The sequence below is a fragment of the Coloeus monedula genome (assembly GCF_965178545.1).
Source record: "Coloeus monedula genome assembly, chromosome: 10".
Taxonomy (NCBI): Eukaryota; Metazoa; Chordata; class Aves; order Passeriformes; family Corvidae; genus Coloeus; species Coloeus monedula.
This window is the reverse complement of record NC_138790.1, coordinates 7,442,327-7,466,625: the sequence shown is the minus strand read 5'-3', so window position 1 is coordinate 7,466,625 and position 24,299 is coordinate 7,442,327.

The following is a 24,299-nucleotide window of genomic DNA, read 5'->3' as shown; positions in this document are numbered from 1 at the left end:
ACATCTCTAGTCTCCCACGTATCTGCAGAATTACAATATTTTGCTTTCTCTCCTTCCAGTTTTAATTACAACACTAAACTGTTCCACAAAAATACCAACAAAAACAACAAATAAAAAAGTAGATTATGTGCTTCATAGCTTATTGTAATGCAATTACACCTAGGTGACAGGAGTTGATATTCCCTCTGCTAATAGCATAACCAAAATAGGAAAAGAATGTGTGTATATTTACTGACTTGGAGGTTACTGACTAAATCAGAGCCACAGTATTGATCAGGCACTATTTGCTATTTCCAGGCTTCAGCACTGAGACCGCTATTCTGCATATCACAGAGCTGTCTGCTCTACAAGGCAACAGAGTCTAAATACCTGGGGTACCAAACCTCACAGATCACACCTCCCATGCAAGCTCAAAAGACCAATCCCTTCCCATCTCTGTTTTCACCCTGATGTCCTCATACTAGCACCATCCTATTATGTCATGATGCAGCTTGTATCCAGTGCAAATTCCAGATCCACCACTCATTATTTCCCCTGTGGGGCTTAAAAGGGCAGTAGATGCTGCATAAACCACAGGGGAAAAGAAAAATTATTAAGATAGCAGGGGTTTGGAATCCAGGCTGCTGCTTCCCATCAATAAAGTAACACCATTTGCAGCCAATTTTAGTTTTCTCCTTTTTGCCCCATTGTGGGGTGAGTGACAGTATTGTACCAGCACAGAATGTGCAGATTGATAAATAAAGGAATGAGAAGAATTTCATCTTATGATGAGAGGTGGTCAGAGCTAACTGTCTTAAACTGATGGTTGACGTCCTGATGAAAGATACAGCCCCCTGGTTCAAACAGTATGTTCATTTATAAATGTTTACTAAGTTTTCATGAAAATTCATTAATGGGAGCTACATGATCAAGAAAATAAGGTTAGAGCAGGGCAAACATTAGCAGCAATCAATTTATCTGACATGTTTAGCCACTTTTGTGCAAGCAGAGTCCCTTTTTAAAAACTGATTGACCCACTTCATTTTGAAACAGCATTTTAGCTTTCTGAGTTCTCATACATGGGTTGCTGTGTTGCCACAGGAATTACTTTTTTGTACATGACATGCAACTGGTTAGATAATTTTTTCTCTGCATTTGTATGATATCTGCATGAACACTTCATACAAATTACTTCACCTCTCCACAAGTGTTGTGCATGACCATTCCCACAGACAAGAAATAAAATGGGACAAAAAAATCACCCAAGGAAAGTGATCCTCATGCAAGTACGTGGTCACAACTACATCTCTGAAGAAAGCACACAGTTGTGCATCAAAAAGCTGGATGCATCTTGCAGTAACATAATCATCTTCCTCTTTCATGCCTGTGTCAGAGGAAAACACTGTTCTGTTCCACAGCCAAACATGACAGATGCTCCAGAGCTGCAGTGACAGTGACTGAAAGATAGACCACGTATGGGTAGCACCCAAACCAAATCCATAATATCTACAAGCAGCCCCCAAAGCCATGCCAGTCAGGCATCAAAGAGGGAGGAGCTTTGAGCAAGAGACCTTAAATGAGTCAACCTCCTGAAATTCCGTAAAATGCCAAATTAAAATATTTCCCTCACCTTTAAATTCCCCTTCCCTTCTAAAAAATTAACTAACCCAAACAACGGAGACCAAGGCATCATGGATTCAACTGGAAAAGAAGTATTTGTAATTAAGAGGAAATTGCTTTCAGATTAAATGAAGGGGGAATGACAAAAGGAGAGGAGAAAGAGGAGGAATGAGGAAAGATGCTCTAATTGCTCTCCTGTATTGAGAACATATATCCTCACAAAAGGATTTCCTGCTCTTCAAGAAAGAGCTCTTTGATTCATTTAATTAGTAACAAAGCATGAATATGACCACAATATTTTCACTCCTATATGTCCCTGCCATAATTACAAACCCACCAGGTTTACTGACCTTAGCAAGAAAGATATTGAAAGGATGGGAAAAACGCCTTCACATTTTATTGCTTCCACTCTAGTACATTATAGTAAATTACAGCCAGGTATTATTTTTAAAACATCACAGCAGAAACCAAGAATATCTGTCAATGCCTGAATTTATCTTTATACCCATGAAATAATTTCTATTTAGAAAATTGTATTGTTTGTCCTAGGCATCACATAATTTACAGGTCTGCTATTAAGCTCCTGACATTTTTGTGCTAACCTCCAACAATGCTGCTAACCCTACAAATCTGTAATTATTCACAACTTTTAAAGAACGGATTGACTTTGGGGAATCAGGACAGCAAACAAAAGCCTATTTTCACCTGTAGAGAAAATAAGAAAGTCTCAAAATAAATTTCTTAAAATAAGAAATCCTTTGGGTTCCCCCTTAGCTGTTCAACATGCAAGGCACCAAACTGCATCCACTTCTCTCGTAACTCATCAGTTTTTGCGGGCTACTGCCCTTTGTAGAGGCAGGTGGCTGATCTACAAAGTGTATTTGAGCCCTGAGGGTGTGAGCTACTCCTGACTTTTCACAGCTGATATAAGAGAGCAGAGCAGCCTCTCTTCTCTTAGTCACACACGAACTCTCCTACAGAAGCATACACATATATTATACCTCTTTTTTCAGCATGAAAACCTTCCTAAAAAATCATTTTCTTACTCTAGTAAGTAAGCATTCCATCTTTTGCTAGCAAAACCTTGATCACCAAAATTTTATAGAGACAGAGCTCTCCTGCGGCAGTGGATGAGGCCTGCCATACTTCTGTACCCTCTACTACAGCCTTTTATACTGTATTTTATGCAAAGCAGACTTAGACCATTTCTGTATCTTATGTCAACAGAAACATTCTGTGGTATGCACCATCCACAAATGCTCTGTCCTAGCCTTTAGCCTATTGAGAATAGCTGCTAGGGAGCTAGAAAACCACTCCAAGTAACCCAAAACACACTTCCAGAAGGTTTCACTTCCAAGTCCAAAAAAGAGAAAAATACCATTCAACATTATTAAAAAAGAAACAGTTGAAATTGTTTTTGCTTCTAGTTTGAGTCACACCAGGCTGTACCCTAGAGCAGCAAGTCACAGTGAGAGGTTCATTCATTAGTATTCAAAAGGCACCAAGGAAGACCCTTTTTTTTCTGGCCTCTAAAAACATACAACAGGAAGGGAAAGAGGTATCAATATTGGGAATGTGCTTACCAGCAGGAGAGAAACAAACTTATTCTAATATTTTCCTTACCTTTACTCCAGAGGTATCACAGCAGTTCCAACACTAGCTTTGAAATGCTACCTGGCTTTATATTCCCCTGATATCCTGTGGCCAACAGGCAGAAGATGGCATTAAAGAGTGGGGTAGGTGAGAATCATCCTCATTAAATGCAAAGCCAACAGTTAGAGATAATAAGGCACCAAACAGCAGTAATTAGCAATAATAGCAAGCACCTTGTTTCTACCCTTGCTGCTTCTTTAGCCAAAACCACCTCCTGCGGGGAGAATTAAGAACAAAAAGCTGTGGGGCTGGGATTGAGGATTTAACAGTAAGGCCAGTAAAGCAAATGCTGTAAGTCTTATGGTCCTCTTCCCTCACTGTTGTAGAAAGCATCTAAACGATCTATTTATTGATAAATCAGACACAGATGTGGGCAGGCCCCCGGCACCCAGAAACCCACTGCTTGCTTTTGCAGAGATTCCAGGGACACCTCACAGCCCCCTTAAGATCTAACTTTTGTTCCAGCTGGTTCCTTAAGGCCAGGTCTTCAGCACGCATAAATCACTCCAAGCTCCAGTGAATCCCTTGTAAAACCACCATCAACAGAGAAACCAGCCCCTTTTACCTCTCCTTGCAATCCCAGGTGTTTGTTTCCTTTTCATCCAGCACTTGTGCTGCTGAATGCTAATGAGATGAGAGGTGATTCATTCCCAATCAACCATCTCCAGCATAATTAGCATGAGCATCTAACCTTCACTCCCCCTGCTTTTTTAGGTACTACACATCCTCTGCTATCCACAGACACTGGGATACGATGTGGAGTATTTCAGCTGTATCCCAGCTGCAATTATTTTCTCAAGTATTCAAGACATTTTGAAGAATCACAACCACCCCTTAGTGTTCTGATGGAAATGAAGTTGTTATTTTTCTATGTAATTATTTCATCATATTTATTACTTAAACCATCTCTAAGAACAAAAGCTACACAGCTAAAGCAAAGCTTCATTTCACCAGGTGCTCTCCTGACAGTTTGAGGAAAGCTATTTAGGAAAAAAAAAAAAAGAAAAAGAAACCCTTTTCTTTTAACATCACTGCTCTGACAACCACAAAGGCTGCCTGACATTCTTGATAGCTCTATTTATGATGTTACATTATCCTGCAACTGTGAGGAATGCTGTTTCTACTAACCAGGCTTACGTCTAAATAGAGCTGTGAGACAAACTCTCTCTCCAGCCGTGTGACCTCCTGGAGAGTGAACAAAAAGGGAATCAGAAACTACTGAAGGGTTGCAAAGATGGAAACAGTCAGTGTCCCACTTGGTCCCCCACCTGGAGGCCAGTGTGCCTCAGGAAGCCTCAGACAGGGAAGTTTCCCTGGTGGGGAAACAGCAAATCTATCACCCAGCTGTGAACAATGGCAACATACACCAGATTAAGAAAGCCGTTTCAGCAGCTTGGATCCTTTCTTTTATATTCCTTCAAGTAGAAGAGATCTTGATGGATTGTGGCCTTTTGGAACTTTAAGACAGAAAAAGTAAGGCAGTAGATTCCAGAACAAGAGAATCAGAGCCTGTAAAACTCCAGGTGGCCAGCTGTCTGCAGTTACCAGATTTGCTCTCTCTTTTAGGCTTTTTACCCTGCCTCACACCCCTATCAAATCACAAAATCATACACAGAAACTTCAGAAGGATGTTCGTATTGTCTCAGTGCCCACACTCACAAAACATGTTTCTTACCTCTCAGAAAATACAGATACAGTTGGATGGAGCTCCATCCTACAGCCAGTACAATAATATTTGGTGTTTATAAAGGATTTGTCATAAATAAAATATTTTCAAAGGACATCACAACCATTATAATCATTCTACAAATAGAAAAAGTGACGTAAAGTGGTAAAAGAGGTAAAGCAGGGGGGAGCTGGAACCAAATATTCCATGTTCCTGTTTGATCATGCTGCCAAATACATCCCAGCAGAGATAACTTTTTGTTAGTCTCTAGGGGAAGTTATAAGAAGTTGTATTAGGAAATAAACTGGATAAATAGAGCAAGTGAAAAGGACTAAGATTTTAAATCCTCTGATTTTAAGGACTATGAACTGGGGGGTTTGGCCCCATTATTTAACTGGTTTCAGCCAATTTGTAAGGTTTTTTAGCTCAACTTCTTAATAGAAAATACACAAAACAGAGCTGGTGTGATTGTGCTTTCTATTCCCACTAATATTCTTTGAATCTGCTAGTTAATTTAAACCAAGTATAGAAAAGGTGTGGAAGTTTCAAAGGTAATTATATTCCCATAGATCTTAAGACTGGAACCAGATTAGTCCTGTCACTCAAAGACCCTGACAGATATGGCAGCTGACAGAACTTACAGAAGAAAGATGACAAAACCATTTTTTAAATCTATTTTTGGTGTTCATTTGTTAATTTATCTTCAATTTCCTGTCGTCACTGTATGCATGAGTTTGCATTTCAGAGTACTGGACAATTTGAACACTGAGAGTCTGTCTAAAAGTGCAGCAGGTTCTCAGTCCAGAGCTATACTTCCAACCACACTGAAATCCATGTAGATGAGTAGCAGTAAAAATAACGGCTTTTAAAAGCTGTTAACTGGGTTTCTGGATGATTATTATCATTAAACAACTAGTTCATCAAATTAAAATAATTAATTGATCCAATCAAATTTCCAAATAAACGAACTTTTAAAGCTTTTACTATTTCATAATTACAAGACAAAATTTTCACAATTTCTATTCCATTAAGTTCAGAACTTCAGGGACTAAGCCTCCTCTGTTTTATAAACATTTGGTCTTAATTTGACCAAGAATTTCCAAAATTAGCCCAGAAAGCCACCCATGTCCTGGGCTACAGCACAAGCAGCATGGCCAGCAGGGTAAGGGAGGGGATTCTGCCCCTCTGCTCTTCCCTTGTGGGACCCCACCTGCAGTGCTGCATTCCAACATACAAGAGACCACTGACCTGTTGGAGCAGATCCAAAGGAGGCCATGAAGATGAATCAGAGAGCTGGGGCACCTCTGCAGTGGAGACAGGTTGAGAGAGCTGGGGTTGTTCAGCCTGGAGAAGAGAAGGCTCCAGGGAGGCCTTAGAGCAGCTTCCAGTACCCAAAGGGGCTACAAGAGAAAAGGAGAGGACTTCTGACAAGGGCATATAGAGACGGGAGAAGAGGGAATGGATCCACGCTGACAGAGGATAGATTTAGGTCAGATATAAGGAAGAAATCCTTCCCTGTGAGGGTGGTGAGGGCCTGGCACAGACTGCCCAGAGGAGCTGTGGTTGTCCCATCCCTGAAAGTGTTTCAATGCCAGGTTGGATGGGGCTTTGAGCAGCCTGGGATAGTGGAATGTTACCCTGCACATGAAAAGGGGGATGGTAGGAGATGATATTTAAGGTCCCTTCCAACACAAACTGTTCTACAATTCTGTGATTTCTGTGGAAATCTTGTGAAGCAGCAAATTTTCCAGTTTCAAAATCCGAAGACATTCAGTCTAATACCATCATCTGAGGCTGAGGCTGTGTGCTCTGGTACATTTTGCAGTACTGATACAGGTAAGCTATTTGCTGTTCAGACAGTTGAGATCTCTGAGCAGTTCTGATAGCAAGGTGAAGAGTGGAATACAGATGCAATGGTGTGTTCACACACTGAGAGTTAAAGACATGGCTTGCAGAATGCACGTTTTGCTGATTCTTGCTTCTGGAGTGAAGTCACAGACATTCTCTTTGTCTGGTGACTACTATTCCAGAGGAAGTGGCAGAAAATGAGTTGTTCAGTCCCATCTCAGCTATGCCAGACAAATAGCTTGGAAATTCACTCCAGGAAATGATTCTCTATTGACAAGGGAGTGAACTGTATTACACAATGGGGTAGATTCTGCTTACTCTTACTGTGGATTAACACCAGTGTTGCTGAGATAAAAATATGACCCCAAGGGCCATTTCCATCTCTCCTTCTCATGATCCATTTTCTTGCAACAGAGCCATAAGGTTATGAATCGAGTGACTTATCTGAAAGAGGAGCTCCTAGAGACAATGAAGAAAGTTCTTATTCAAACACATGGATCTTTACTAAAAACAGACAAGGATAAATTACTGTCAAGCTATTTGCTTTATAATGTGCTCCATTGTCTCTCAGAACTAAAGACTCCACTTTTCCACACTTGCATGTGCAATTTAGCCATTACTGTATTGTACTTGTTGGAATGTCAATTTAAGAATCTAAATTTGTTATTTTTCTTTTTTTCTTTTTTTTTTTAATCACTGGCAAACAAACTTTCTGTCTCTCTTTCAGTTTCTTTTTCCTTTTTATTGCTAGTTGTTCAATTCCTTCGTAACTCCAGTTTTTGTTTCAGTCCCTGGAAATTCCCTGTTCCTCAAGGTTATCTTGTCCTGCCATCTAGCGAGCCCTGTGCAGGATAACATGCTGTTCACTGAACCTAGGGACAGCTGAAGAGCTAAAAAACAGGGCACGGGGCTTGAAAGCCTTTATCTCCTCTACATTTGTTCTTTCACAAAACCTACAGATAAAAGGCTCCATCATGTTGTAGATTAATGCATCTTTTCCCTAAACAGCTAAACCTATTATTGTAATTTACCGTTTGATTTTGAAGAGGTTTAACAGGTTCCATCCTGTGACAGGCAGTAATTCAAGCGTTACCCACCGACGTATTCTAGACGTTTTGATGCAGGCACAAGTGTCTCCTTTCAATAGGAGTGTTCCTGGGATGGGGACTTGGGGAGAAAGATTCTGTTGTGCCAAGGTAATGAAACTGCCAGGATGATGTTTCGATGGGAAGCAGGCTACATAGATATTAACGAGAAAATCTTTTGCTGTTTGAGGATAAAAAACCAAAAATATTTCCTGCAAGCAGCTGAACTTCCCTTTGGTTAATAAAGCAGATTTCAGTCTCATTTGGACCAGGTAGCCACTGGTTTTACTGTGTTAGATGACTGTGCTATACACACAACCCACTAATAAGTATTTCTTAATACACTTGCTGTCAGATCCAAAGCCCATTGCAGTCCATGAAAAGACTTTCAATGGCTTTAAACTGGCTTTAGTCCAGGTCCTTATTCACCACAGAATTCTTAATTGAAAATTAAAAGATGCAAGTAAAAAAAAACAATCAGGCCTGAAAAGGTAAGAGCATTTTACAACCAAAGTGCTACTCAGGTACGTGTTGGGATTAGATTGGAATTAAAGCCCCATGAATAAGATCGTCACCCACAAGAAGCAGGGTCAGCACACAGCTTAAAACAAATACTAACAGGGTGAAATATCCTATTAGTGCTACTATTGCAGAAACCTTCTTTAAACAACACAAAGTATCTAAGAGAACACCACAGGAAAAGAAAAGAAAACTATACCAGAAGGATCTCATATTTTCTACCTCTTAGAACTGAATTAACTTGCATAGAAAGTACATGGCCTTGGTCAAGATTAGCAGTTTCATTTTTCTGTCTGCATGGGACATTCTGAAACATACCAATCAATGTTTGAATGCACACACATGAGAAAGAAAAAAACCAGCAAACTGATCACTTCAATCTTTCATTATTACTATTTGTTTGGGTGATAGGTGGAAAACAAGCACTACTCTCAAATCAAAAGGTTTGGTAATTTCAGAGCTGCATTGCCAAGTTAGCATAATGCCTTTAGGGTCTGCCATGAAAAATTTGTTCAGTTGAAAGTATTTTCTGCCTTGAAAAAGATTTTATAAGCAAAATCACATTTTCACTTGCTGCAAAGGGCATAAAGGTTTTTATCTACATGGATATATACTTTCCCAAGTCCTAAGAGACATGATGTAAAAAGTACTTGAAAATGTACTTCTAAGCTACTTCCAGAAATGTAATATCCTTAAACTGACTGCCACAGTTCAGTGCAGTGCAAAAACATAAACCAAATCCAGAAGCAAACATCAATTTACACAGCAGAAAAGTGCTTTACATTACACCTATTGAAAGCCATTCAGAAAAGCAAGTTTAATCTCAAATCACCTTCCATGTAATCGTGCTCTTTGTAATAATACAACATACAAACAGGGGTACAATTACTTTGTGGAAATGACAGCTACAGCCAGTAATAAATGGGGCTCTTTTCTTTCTCCAGTTTGAGTTTATGAATTTCAACATCATGTTCTTTCATAATGACATCCAAGACAGACCCCACTGAAAATTTTCCCGCATCAAGGAGTTCTGGTTTATTCAAAGCACAATGTTCTAAAAAACCTGAGGTTCCTATGATCATATTCTAGATATATTTGTCTACCTGTGTCTCCATTAGTAAGTTTTGAACTTACTGGTCTGTTTGCAATTTGACAAAAAAGGTTGGAATCCAAATGATGTTAATTTCCTAAATCACCAGCTGGAATGAGGAGAGAGATTGATTTAGCATTCTGGAGAGAAAATGACAGCAAAAGGGATTTTAGCCTGCTATTAGATATCAGCTACTCCACCCCATGCAGGGTATAATCCTCCCATGCAGGACATAAATCTTGAGAAAATCAAGTCTCATCAGCTCTGCTGTTGACAGGAGCTGTTTTGCCTGCACTCTTGCTTGTTGTGTTAACAACTCTCTCACACTTTGGACGTGCCAGTTTATTCGGCGGCAGACTTGGGGTGCAGCTGCCTGAGCCAGGCACTGGGGCAAGCCTGCAGGCCCAGCATCTGGGCTGGGATGCTGTGTGCAAACCCCAGCCAAGATCTGAATCAAACACTAACTGACACGACTTCAGGAGCAATGACTTGTAGTAGATTGCACATCTATCCACAGAAAATCTCTGAGCTCCATCAGCCAGCAGCTGTGCCTTAAGTCACTCCAGTTGACTCTGGGAGCCTGGTAGATGGAGCACAGTAGGAACAGATGCAGGCAGAATCTTTCAAGGAACAAATTCCTGCTTGCTCCAAGAGGAAGATATTAAACACAGAACTTTGCAGCAAAACTAAACCAAGACTCTCCTGAACTTCCAAACCCCAAGGATTTTTCCTCAAAGTTTATTAACTGCTAGAAAGGTTGGACTTGGGTGTCAGAGACCTCAAACACGGAGGCAGAGAGATAATGCTTTGTGTATCTGTATTCATTTTAAATGTGGTATTGTATAATTTTAACTAACAATTTCAGGATGCAGGTATTTACTAATGTGCAGGGGATTTGCTTTGTTTCCATGTGTTTGCTGAAGAGTCTCAGATCTAGTCAGAAATATTTTCAAGGTGTTTAATTTCTAGAATTTAGCCATTTATTTCTTCAAGTTTATGGAATTCAAGGGAAAACCTGGCTTTACTGAATTCACGGAGGAAACATCCTCATACTTCAAACTATCGAATAAATAAGAAAAGTATCTTGATAGGACAAATAAATCTAGCTGAAAAAGATTTTGTACATAGGCAAATTTCCAAGCAGATGTTATATATAGGAAATCCATAAATGTGAAGAAGTCTACTTTGGAAAAGAATTCCCTCATCAGGTAGAAATAAAGATGTATTCATTTTACCATCTCCCTTCACTTTCTTGCAGAGGGCAAGAGAGAAACATTTGTCTCCTGTCTTCTTCAAAGTTTAACATCACATAATGTCAGGACCATGCCAAGGTGAAATTTGGCATAAATAGTGCAACACATCAATCATTTTCTAAAAATCACAGTACATTTTCTCTGTTTTTTCTCTATTTCAGTATTTGTATCAAGAAGTCAAAATATATGGAACCTGTGCTTAAGGGCACTGTCACACATTACATTAGTGCTGTTGCAGACAAATTTTCATTGATTTTCTACTTCTTTTTATGTACATATATATATATATACTTTTATATATTCTTTCAATTAAGCTAGAAAAGATTCAGTCATTTTGTAGTTGGGACCAGAACAGCATGATTACATAGGCTTAAAAGTTCTACTGCAACTTCTGAGTTTGTTTTCTGCTGTTGCCAACATTACCAACAACAGCAAAAGACCTTCTGAAACTCCCTGGTGCACACTCACATCTTCACACCTGTCTACTGACAAGTGGCACAGAGCATATAAAACTTAGCCAGGGATTGTTGGCAGGTTATGTCCTATGAGAAGCACCCCAGGTCAATTTCAGGACAACATGACAGAAATCAAGGCATGTCCAGAGGTATCAGAAATTACTGCGTCGAGCATAGCTGTTGAATAAAGAAAAATCAGTGCTAATCACAATATTTTTAGGAGGGGGGAACAGGGAGAGCAAAACCATCTGTATTTTAACCCAGCACAAATGCTGGGTTCTATTTCTTCCCACACTCAGAACACAAGACTGGTCAGAGCTGATGCCAGAGAGCAAAGGAATTTTTTTCCTTACAAGCCCTTGTAGCAGGAGGGCACAGCTGCAGTCCTGGTACCCTTCTAAAAGAGGTCCCAGAAATCCTGCCCTGACCCAGCTGCCTCCCAGGCACTGAGTGTGGCTGTGGTCTTCAGATGAGCACCAGACTTATGCTGAACAACATTTTAGGCTGGAGATTCCATTGTGGTTTCACAATCTTCCCCCAGGATGAAGGGACACTTCTAAAAGATGTTTGGATGTTTTGCTACCAGATTGTTCAGATAAAAGAGCTCCTTTGTGCAGTGCTGGAGCTGCTGTGGGTATTAATTTCTGAAAATGCTGTTGTAATAATTCCAACTTGGTGGTACCAGGAACTTCTGCCTTGTAGAGATCAAGGCACTGCTAACTGGTGATACCATGTCTTTACACACAACCCACTTCACTGAGTTCAGAATCAAGCGTTCACTGTCCAGGAAGACCCAGTTCTGCACTTCAGATATGGGGTACTCTGTACCTTGCCTCTGGCAAATTTTTGAACTTTTTGTTTTGCCAAAAGGTTAAAAAAACCTCAAAACAAAACAGAATTAACAACAAAAAAACCACACAACATAAGAAACCCCTGTACATTTTAATCCAGTAAGTGGTTGAAAACCCTGCACCACCTGACAAAGGCACAAGACAGAGTGTGGAATGCATCCTCAAATCAGAAAGAGCTGCTGACCCAGCACATGAAGTCATTGCTGCCTGAAGAGATCCTGGCCAGACTCCCACTGAGAAGCTGAGAGAGCTCCAGTTTCATTCTGATTGCTCTTAGCAGGAATGTAAATCAGGGTGCGTCAAGAAAGGTAAGTGAAGTCTCAACATAGAGATCACACTCAACTCTTGCTTGCCTGTCCTCACCCAGAACTGTGAAACACTCCACAGTGTTGTGCTCTCAGGGTGTCTCCTGGCTACACTTCCTCCCAGGCAGGCAATTTGGCAATACAATGTGAACTTTAGCTAGGAACTGGGATTTAAATAAGACACAACCGTACTGTAAGTCCCATGGAGTATCATGATGGATCTGAGCCTGTAGCTCCTCTAGGATTGCATCAGTTCAGTGTGTTTGCAGAGGTATCAATGCACTACCATAGCAGTGCAAAAGGAAAAGAGAGGTAGGTGGGAAACGACTGCAGTGAATTGTGAAATAATGTTTTACAGATCAAAATACTGATACTTCAAACTGGGGGCTTCCATGCAGTGGCAGATTTCACCCTACCAGCTCCATATTTTAGGAAACCTAAACACTTAGCGTTCATCCTTTCTATGCCACCAACACATTATAGCTTCTGTGCCCTTACTCTGCATTCCTGAAAATGCAATCTAAATCCTGAGCAGGCTCCTGTAACAGATTTCTAACTTAGCTAGGAAGCTAAGTTACTCCCTAGAAGCTGGACAGCAGCACGAGGGAAGTGATTCTTTCCCTTTTCTCTGCCCTCATGAGACTTCCCCCTGCAGTGAGCATCCTGTTTTGGGGTCCTCAGCACAGGAAATACATGGAATGGTTGGGGCAGGTACAGAGGAGGCCACAAAGATGATCAGAGGGCTGGAGCACCTCTCCTGTGAGAACAGGCTGAGAGAGTTGGGGCTGTTCAGGCTGGAGAAGAGAAGGCTCTGGGGAGAACTCATTGCAGATTTCAGTACTTAAAGGGGGCTTATAAGAAAGATGAGGGAACACTGTTTTAGCTGGGCCTGTTGCAACAGGACAACGGGTAATGGTTTTAAACTAAAAGAGGGAGGATTCAGACTAAGCATAAGGAAGTTTTTTACAATTAGGGAAATGAAACATTGGAACAGGTTACACAGAGAGGTGCCATATGCCCCATTCTGGAAACCTTCAAGGCCAGGCTGAATGAAGCTCTGAGGCATCTGACCTGGCTGAAGATGTCTCTGCTCATTGCAGGAGCATTGGACTAAACAGCCTTTAAAGAACCCTTCCAACCCAAACTGTTCTATGATTCTAGTTTAGGATTCTATTAGGCTTTTCATGTTCCATGTATGCTTGATTATTCTCTTACATATAATCTACAAAACCAACTTGAAAGCTGGCAAGCAGGCACAAAAATGTTCCTTGGGTTGAGACAGAGATGGTGTAAGAGTGGGCAGAAGGGAACAGCAGGAGTGTTTATGCAATGTTCACTTACACAGAACATGCCATAACAGATAACTGTGCTGAAGCCAGGTGGTTCTTAACAAACAAAACAAACACCTTCGGCAGACTGGCCTTACATGTGATTTCCACACAGGTGTTCACATTTCTTTCCTTTTACTTTTTTTTTTGTCAAAAGTAAAGCTTAACAAGAGCACAATGCCCCTTTGACTTCACAACAAAATGAAGCGCATCGGAGCTTGAAGTGGGGAAGCAGACTGGTGTACACTACAGTTGAACAAAGTAGCAGAGCCTTCCCCCAGCATGCAAGCTACAATGTCTCTGCTGGCCCATAAAGCTCTTTGATGACTTCCTGAACCATGTCCATACTCAAATGTGTTTTCAGAAATTTGAGCTTGCAACTACTACTCCAGGAAGATGCCTCCTGAAGCTACAGTCATGAGCTCTGAGGTAGCAGTTTGATCAGCAACTTGCGAGAACAATAAGCACAGAGAGAACCCTGCACAGCCATGACACTCCATGCAGGGAAATTGATGGGGTTTATGCTGAACCAAACAGCTGGCAGCTTCTCCACTACACAGTGTGGCTTCAGGGAAAACAATCAAAACCAGAGTCCCAAAAGAAAACAGAACTGTGCAAGTTCAGCTTTACTGTTATTTTGGAAGCCAACATTATAATTTTAACAGTGCTGTTGAGGAAAGAAGAGAAGAAATCTTAAAGCTCTAAAATATGGTATTTCTCCTGTTTGTTGCAGGGCAACACCTGCTCGAATGGGACACTATTTGTTACGGTTTTTATGGGTAAGGACATCAGGCCCTTCTGAGCTCATCAGTTGCAAGCCACTACGCACACTGTGCATTCTCCACTGATTGTATCTTCAGCTTTGTTTTGTTTGAAATCCTAATGTTACCACATTATCTATAGCCTTAGACAGCTTCTTGGCCCAGGCTCTGAGACTTTTAGAGGGTCAGGGCAGAGCAGTAGAGCTCTTTATGATTTCATGACAGACCACAAAAAACACTGCATGGCTCCCCGCTGGTTCTGTTTACACATTCTTTTAAAAATGCATAACAGCTCCCGTCTGCTCCGCTGCCTGTGCTGCCAAAGGTGTGGCTGGTGTCATCCCACAGAGGCCAGGAATCCCAGCTGGGACCTCCGAAGTGCTCTCTCTCATGCTGGCAGAGACTGTCACAACTGGAATTGCAGAAGTACAAAACAGGATTACAAAATACCAGTTTTGTGGATGATTATTCTAATATAATTCCAAATAAAAAACAGGATGAAAGCCTGGATCCATTGAGATTACTAAAGGTTTTTGTCAGACTCTGAGAAGGGCCAGGCTTTCACAGGCAGCATTACTTTAGCTCACCAATGCAAAAGGGTATCTATCCTATAGGAAATCAATACCATGGAAGATTTAAGACAGCAATAGATTTGAAAATCCAGTATAGCAATGTCTCATGTCCTTCCTGCTCTGAAAACATGTTGCTGGGCTGGTTTACTGGAGTAACCATACCCTTTAGTTTAGGGCTGGGCTCCTCGCAGCATGGCACACAACTCAGAATGGCTAATGGCATCAGAAATGGCCACCCAGCCTTAATGAAAGCAACAGAATGCCAGAACACTGTGACAGAAAAAAACCCTTGCAGTGTAGAGGAGAAAGTATAGCAAATGTCATTCAGAAGAGCAACAGGAAGGAGAAATAAGCAGTATCTGAGAATGCTCACAAGCTGTGCTGCTGTAGTAACTCTGCTGTGAGGAACTTGGAAGGAACCAGCTGGCTCCTTGTTCCTCTGCACTATTGATAGGCAGTTCTACTGATCGCCATCCCGAAAGGATGGTGGGTGTCCATTGTCCCCCATCCTACACAGGCAGCAAGGCTTTCCACTGAGGCCACTTCTAGCCATGGGTTGTGCTGATCTGGACAATTGTCCAGCAGGCAGCAGAGTGAGGGGGATCAATCAACATGGAGAAAGGAAGAACCAGGAACACATAAATAAAAATTAGCTGATGAAAGAGAGAGCTGCAGCCAGACAAAACTAGACCAACAGCACACATTGCTGAAAACGCACAAGGAGGCCTGGCTGTGCCAGAAAGGGCTCTGTGTCTGAACAGCCTGGAACACCACACTGTGCCAGGGGCGAGGGAACCACCATGGAACAAGACACCTCAGCTGTAACACTAAACAACCTTCCCCTTGCTATGTAAGGTTTATTTGACAGTTCTTAGATCCAGACTGCAGCTCAGTTAATATCACACAGGTTAGCAATTCTAGCACTGCCACAGTTATTAAAGGCAGAGCGAACCAAAAGATAAAAAAAAAAATCATTCTTGTGGAAGGTTTTGATTATTTAAATTTTTGTAAAGTTATTTTATAACCAGAAAAAGAAAAAGCCCATTTAAACATCAAAACTTGGCTGTTTGATTCAGAAAATACAAGGATGTAGCATGCATGTCTTACTGCAAGAATGAAATCAGAGAGAGGACAAAATTCAATGACACCGGGGCTGATAGTAATCTTTTATGGAAGATCCGGCCCTAAGAACCTCCTAGTATTGACTTGAGGTGGGGGAAATCAATGCAACTGGGATGTGCTTACAGGAATGAAAGCACATCCAGAGATCCCCAAAGTGGTGGGGGCCCATTCTGCTGCATCAGTTTACTAACAAATACAAACCCCAGGTGAAAGGGTCCTTCCTGGCTCAGGTTGGCTGGGGCACTGCAGGGGGGAAAAGAAAAATTAGGGCCCAGAGTAGTGACAAGAAAATGGGATTTGCTTGAGGTTGTGTACTAAGCAAAAGCAAAATTCCTATTCTCTGTGTTCCACACACATGCTTGCAGGAAGCTGGTTGAATATACTGAGAATTAATTTTTAGAAACAACAAAAAATTCTATTTAAAATGATACTTTTTCACTTTTGATCTTTCAAAGAGATACAAAACCAGGCAACATGTTAAGTATTCTCAGGTACTCTTATATTACCTCTGTGCCCTTTGAAACAACATACTAAAATATTTCACAATTTTTAATGTCATGCAGGGTGTTCACATTCTAACAGCTTTTTCTGAGAGGCCACACTAATGACTGAAAAGCATGGAAGATTTACTACTTATTGCCTTTCTTTATGTTCTAAGAATTAATTGGGTGGGGGTGTCTTGCCCATTTTCAAATGTTCCTTTTCTGGTTTATGCTATTTGCCTCCCTTGTTTCAGGAGATCTTTTGAATATGGGATCTCATCAACCTCGTGTGTTCAAAGCTGTAATTCTAGTTAAGCTTCTGCAAACGTAGATGTTAACTTTTACACTAGCTATAAACTAGAACATGAGAAAAATACATTAAAAAAAAACCCAGATGAAACTATAAGAAAAAGAGTACCTCAAGCAATTCTGGAGGATGTGCCCATTCCCGCACTTTGCTTCTCTTCATTTGACAACTTCCTTCATGCAGTGAGAAGAACTGCTTATGCCAGCCAGCTCTTCCTTGTGCAGTTTCATGGAACAAGGCTACCCAGCACTGGATGTCTCTTCCATTTCATCTGGAGTTTTTTCTACACACTTGGAGCTGATTTCTGTGCTTTCCTTCTGACATTTTTTTGTGGCTGACAGCTCAGAATTCAAAGCGGAGCCATTCCTGGGTGGTAAAGTGGAACTCACACTTGCAAGGAAGAATCACCAGAAGATTACAACCTGGTCAAGCAGTGGAGCTATCAGAAACCTTCTGTAAACATCAAAAGATGCTTACAGGACACACACAGCTTTTGTTTAAATACAAACAAACAAACTGCAATTTCTTCAAAACAGAACAAAAAGTAAAAAACACAGGGAGGGGTATTCTCAGCCACTCTGTCTCCTGAAGCAATACTGTCATCTGCAGGTCTGGTAACTTAACTTATGAAAATGAATCACTCTCTAGCTTTGAGTCTTGTTTGCTTGTTTTGTTGTGGGGTTATTTGGTTGGGGTTTTTTTCTTTGTTGGCAGAAATGGTGTCAATACTTACAGTTGGGGCCTCCAAGCTCTTCCCATGCTTCAATTTCATTTTCACATCAGTTTCTGAATCTCATTGAGGGATAAGATATTTTCTGCCCTTGTTCTGGCACATTTGCTTTGTTTAAAGTGTCCAGATTGAGTTCAGTGCTTACTGCATCATTTAGAAACTCCTCCTTGGAGGCTGACAGACAACACACTCTTGCTTTTGCACTCCTCTCATCCATCAGCTTCATATTTAGGACCTGTGAATCTTGCCAGTTTATCCCCAAAGCTTGAAAAATATGTGAAAAAAAGAAATGGAAGAGTCTTATGTCTTTTTCAGAGCTTATTTAAAGCACAATAATTACAAAGAACACCCTCAAGCCTCACTCTAGAATCAAAGTATATTTTTCAGCTCCTTTCTTTTCAACCAGCTATGCACATCAATGTATGATGATGTTACTTTTATACATGAGATCCAAAAAACAAGTAGAAATTGCCTTCAGAAACATTATTTGGGAACATTCCTTTTCTGGATACTTCCACCAAATGTGTACTTCTTCACATAAGTCTCACAAAATAATTCCAATAAATATTGTCTACAGATGTATCAGAAACTCCCTAAAATGGATGAATGGACCATACATCAACGGCATGAATCAGAGATGGAATTTGTCCAAAAGGTCCAGTTTTTACTCTTACAACTCAGTCTCACAATGCTACAGAAAACACTACATGCTTTTACCTGTCTGGATCCTGGATCAAGTTCAGTGTGACGGGTACTTGTTAAGATTCTGTAAAACACAGTGAGGAAACAACTAGGTGAACCAAGTAGTCTATGAGTAATTTCTGATTTTTCAGCCCACCTGATGGCACTGCCACCTCCTGTGTTTGTGTCAGGCCTTGCCCATAGCACAGCACTAACCCAGAGCAAACTGAGGCGCTCAGAGAAGCCTTCACTAACTGGCTGCTCCTGCTCTTGTGTCAGCCCAACAGCTGAAAGACATGAGAATGGAGTCATAGAGAAAAAAAATAAAAGGAAAACAACTCCACCACAATAAAAAAATGCTGGAAAAGCCTTTAAAGGAAATAATGGAACATCAACATCCTTCATTTCTTTGATTGTTTTTTCACTTGAAAGCAAGTCTGTATGGAGTCCACCTCCTCAGCACACAAGGATCAGCAGGCCTGAAGTTAAAAAAGGGAAAATAATTAATTTACTGCATACTGGGATGGCACTTCCACTTATGATGATAGTAAGTCATCTGCTCTCTAGATGACTGTGCATATCCTGTTGTGTTGATAACTTTAATCAGGACACTTTATTTTTTAATAATATTTGCATTTATTTTTAGCAATGTTTCCTCTCCTTTTGTGCACTTCTCTGGACCCTATGGAAAGTGTTACCAGGCATGATATATCCTTGAGATTTGCATTTAGATATGACCAGCCACCTTTTTTATGGCCAAGGCAGAAAGGCCACTTTGGAAATTGGGGTGCATTAGACAGACTTGCAGCATCTGCAGCCACCAACTTCCAGCTCAATCTCCAGCAGACAGCGTCAAGCGAGTAGGGAGCAGAGCCAGAATAACCAGCTCATGCTCCTCACAGAAATCTCCAGGTACCTCTAATTCCTGTGGTACTACACCTGGATTTTCAAGCCCTTTCCTCCCCAGAAGAGTAAGAAAAAAGTAAGGTATTTCTATCCAGTTACCTGCCCATTTGCAGGGGTAGAAGAGGTGAGAACAGCCCAGGTGTCACAGCCGATACTCAGGCACAGTCAAGCATTCAGTAGGAACCAGCTACAGAATCCTGCAAACACACTGCCAAATGGGAACAACACACAGAGAAGCAAGGAAACAAAAGCTTTTAAACATATTTCCTTTTCCCAAGGACCACAGAGGTGTGTAATAAGGCAGATCTACCAGTCCTCTTGAACCATGCTACCCCACAGGCAGGTTACAGCTCAAAGAAGCGTCAATCTTGACAGCCTGACTAAAACTTACCTTGTTTAGAGGCTAGATTGGCAAGGGAAAAAAAATGGCAACTTAGTCTTCTAAACCCTGTGAGAAAGGTTTCAGATGTAAATAATACCTTTTCCTGAGGGAGACCTAGAAAAACATTGCTCTTATAGTAGAAAATCTTTCTATTTCAGCTTCAGAATGATTCTTGGGTCCATAATTATTCTGAACTCCTTCCAGGGATGGACACTTACAGAGCAGAAGGACTGGATGTAATGAGTGCTGATGTAACACCTCGGTAATTAAAGGATCCAGCAGCTGACCTGTGCTGCTATTTCTTGACAAGTATGGATTAACTACAGCACACAGCATTTTGCCCCCTATCTCACATATGAATTTTAGACCCCCAGCAAGGTATGTCTGAAGCTCTGGAAATCTGTCATGAAACTCATCCATCAGATGCGAATTGTTGCTCATCTCCAGTAAAATAAATTTGCTTAAAACAAGCAGTTTCTTTTTTGCCTGCATCAGTCTTTGTGCAGAAAAGAAAATACAAGAGTAATTGCAAGCCTTGGAAGATCAAACAGAAATATATTTTACAGTAACTTCCAGAACATATAAGCTTTGATAGAACAAAGAATCAGCCTAGGGCCTGACTAAAAATACAGGCCAAGTCATGATTGTCCCCCTGGTGTATTCATGAAGTCAAATTTATTAGCTAAAGTTTGGAATTTCAAAGGCTGCAAGAGAAGCCCCTTACAATGACCCTCAGAAGACAGATGCACTGAGGCTTTTGAACATCTTACTGGTAGCCTGGTGTAAAGGCATTTTCAAGCTGCTTCTTCTGACAGACAGTACAAGTGCGCCAGGATAAAAGCCCACTGTCCACTAGTGGAAAACTGTTTGAATTTACTTCAGTAGAATTAGGAAACCTAGCTTGGTTTTTGGGTTTTTTTTCGTTTCTTCTTAAATAGCCTCACAGACAACTATGAGTTGTTTCAATATTTACTGAAATGTGCAGATAAACTGAAGAGACCAGTTGACCAAAACTCACAGTAGCCCTTCAGAAATTCAGGTCCATAACCAGTTTTCATCAGGGGAGAGGGATGACAAAAAAAAAAAAAAGAAAAAAAGCACCACCTGAAAGCTTTCCACACATTAGAAAATACTCTTTAAGAAATAATCTTCTCCTTCCTTCCGCAATTTTCTCAACGGGCATCCAATTCTTTTTTAATAAATTACTCTGCTCTGGTGACACAGCAGGCACAAATTTCAGATGGCTTCCAAACCTCCTTGTTTTTAATGACTCATTAGTAACATGGATTCCTCTACATCAGCTTGTCCCTGTGGCCACTAAGCCAAAATGTAAACGTTAAGGTCGGTCGTATTTACATGTCACCACTTATGCTAATCACAATCACAATACCTCGCTCTTTAGGGGATGTTATCAATCATGTTGAATATGATTAAGCAATAAAGTGAGCAAACAGCTCACAAGGTGATCTCCCCTACTCCTCAGTCAATTAATGCTGCCTTGTACTCCATCTGTTTGGAGAAATGCTTCCTATTGAGTATTCCATGCCTCCCCTCAACACACAAAGAAGTAAACATGAATAGCACCATTTTATCATTATTCTTGATAGCACAGACATGCACCTCCAGCAAGCTGCAGCTCCCTGAGTGTGTGCTTTCCCAGATGTAGTCCAGATGCCTCCTAAATGCATATGGCAGGAAATTCTTTGCAATCTTTTCTGCTTCCCGTATATTATTGGTTTATAATTGCTGCTATCCATCATAATTTTTTTTTTTAGCTACTGACTACTGCCCTGCTCTGCAGGTGTGTAGAAGAAACACAGGCCTAGCACGTGAGCTACTTTCGCGTCTGTCTTGGTGGGGAGCAGAATAGCCAGTCTTTAGTGTTAGTTTAAAGGAAGCCTTTTTGGCAAAATCTAACATAAACAAGATATAATATTGCACAGAGTCCAGAAGAGAAATATGTAGTACCTAGCAGACAATTAGGCTGTTTTCTTGATAGCTGAATTTCTTTGACTGTTGTTTGGCTGGAATTGTGCTAACCAAAGCTCATACCCAGTGCCTGACAGGGAATTACAGTACAGCAGAATGCCACTGCACAGATCCACATCCCAGCTCCACAAGAGCGCGCTTGTCTGTGGTACAACACACGGATTTCATTTCTGCTCCCAGCAGCAGGATGGCTGTGTCAACATGGTGCTGTGCTCTGACTGATTAGCCTGGCTCTAGGGCTGACTCAAGGATTCTCAGCAGATACTGGAGAGTGATATCTGTCCCCAGAGAACAAGGCTGGGTTGTTCTTATGGCTGCAAGGGGCAGGGGGGAAGACAAGAAGGACAGATGTACTGGACAGGTACACCCTGAATGTAGAGTCTTGGAGAGCAAGGCTGGGCAGCACCGGAATTGGGAGACACAGAGGCAGAGTTTACTGACAAACCCAGCACAGCTTCTGAAAAAGGAGGGATGTGTGTTGAGCAGGGCATTCCCAGCAGAGTACACTGAGTGCTGTCCTAACTTACCTTGGGCCCATTTGCTTTTAAGAGACTGACCCTGTGGTTTCTAACATTTAGTGCTTTGTCTTGCAGCCCACAATACAGACACACCATGGGAGTTACAATGTGTGGTGTCATCAGCCTGGAGTCCCTGGTTTCCTTAGGTTATTCTATGACCTGCAAAGTTTCCAGTGATTTCTGCAGAGCTTTGTCCTGAAAGGGTAAATTTAGTGCATTTCTTATGCTTGGAATCTGAAAAAACATCTCAGACAACAATTTTACCGTGGTTTTCCCTGTAACGTTCCACTAGATACCTCACCAATCATTAAAACTTGTAACTATGAATTAAGGAGCAGCTTGTTCAGTTTTAATTGATAAAAAAAGGGGTGAAAGTCTCACCAGGTTACTCTAAAATTCTCGGTAACTGACACTGCTAAGAACAAGAGGTCAGCACCAATAAACCATGACAGAGAAATACTCAGAAAATAAGTGGCAAGAATAAATAGTAAGAAATCCACGTCTCCCTGCCTTTTTATTTTGTATAAAATCCTAAACTAGTTCCAGCAGATAGTTTTGGCTTACTATCTCTGAGAAAAATAGTAGATCATAAGGGTTTGGAGTGTTGGAGTTTATACTCCTTTTCCCCATCACATAACTATGAAGTTCAGCACACTACTGACTTGTAATTGTGTCTGTACCCCTTAAAAATCCTTCTCAGGCAACAGATTGGATAAAAAATGAGTGAGGACATGGGACCATTATCAGCCTTGCCCAGACCTTTAATCTTGCATGACCACAAAGGTTTGGATGACTAGCGAAGATGTATAGATTATTACTCAGTGCCTCTAACGTCTTCCCACCCCCACCATCAGATCAGCAAGGAGAACTAGTTAGCACTGAACTTTTTCTAATCTATTTCAGCTATTTACAGACACTTCAGAAAGTCACAGAAGGTATGACAATACCTTTTCTAAATTGGAAAGAAATCTTAGAGTTTATTGAAATAAAATTCCTATCCTTTCTACTTAGAAGTGTATTAAGAACCGCACCAGAAAAAAATCCCCTTCACTACCATATCTCACGTGTGACCTCTACAGCACTTCCATAATTCAAGCTGTGCATGTCCCTGGAGCACAATTTGTTCACCGTACTTATTCTGAGCCAAGATCAGACATTTGTTGATCACCAGCTTCAGTTCCTGGGTGAAATTATCAAATCCTACTTTATCTCCTGACTATGTAAAGTTTAACAAAATAGCATGGAGTTTTATTTGCACCTCTTTTCTACCTGGATTCTTTTGAAGACTATTAATCCAGGAAAATTAAAAGATTCTAAAAAAATCCTCTCACTCCATAGAAAATGAAGCCCTGAAACCTTCACAGAGTCCTCAACAGAAACATTGAACATCTTAGTCTGTCTCCCAGTGGTGCAGATGTGGATGTCTGTACTCAGGCACAGGGTGAAGAGGAAGCAGTTCTGCTTCACAAAGCCCTTGGCAGAACACAGATAGTAAATTCATGTAAGAGATTAATGGAATTTTTAGGAATATGTTTCAAAAAACATTTTCTTGGAAGAGAATTCTTGTAGTTTGGATTTATTTGCACACTACAGTTTGCTTAAAAAGTGCAACAACCTCTAAGCTCTGCTGCCTACCAGAACAATACCTGCAGAAAATAGGCCTTTATGAATGATCACTGTCATAGTTTATGTTTTTAGTGATATTGATTCATTTCAGCAATCAGATAGGATGGCTTCAGAACTCAAAAAAAGATCATTTAGTCTGTCAAAACAATGCTCATGAATTATAAAGAGAAACAAATGCGCACTGATTACAAATCTTTATGTATTGTGGATGTGTTTTGTTACAATGAGTTTGCTCCATGTTGAGTTACGTAGGAACATTCTCCCTTCAGGGATCAGAGAGTAAGAATGACTTAGATCCTGCCCCTACCATGCCTGAAAGATAATGAAGCCAGCCAGTAGTCTCTCACCAGCACATATCCCTTGCTCTTGGTGGTTTATGCTGTCACATGGGACCTGTTGCATGACAGCAGTCCAAGAAAGCTCTACTCTCCTCTTTTGCCCCGTGGTGAACTCTATTACATCATCAGTTTGAAAAAAAATTTAAAAATCATTATAGGTAAGAAGCATCTTTGACTATAGATTCACACACTCTTTTAAGGTAGCACTGCCCTCACAAAAAGCAGATTTACTT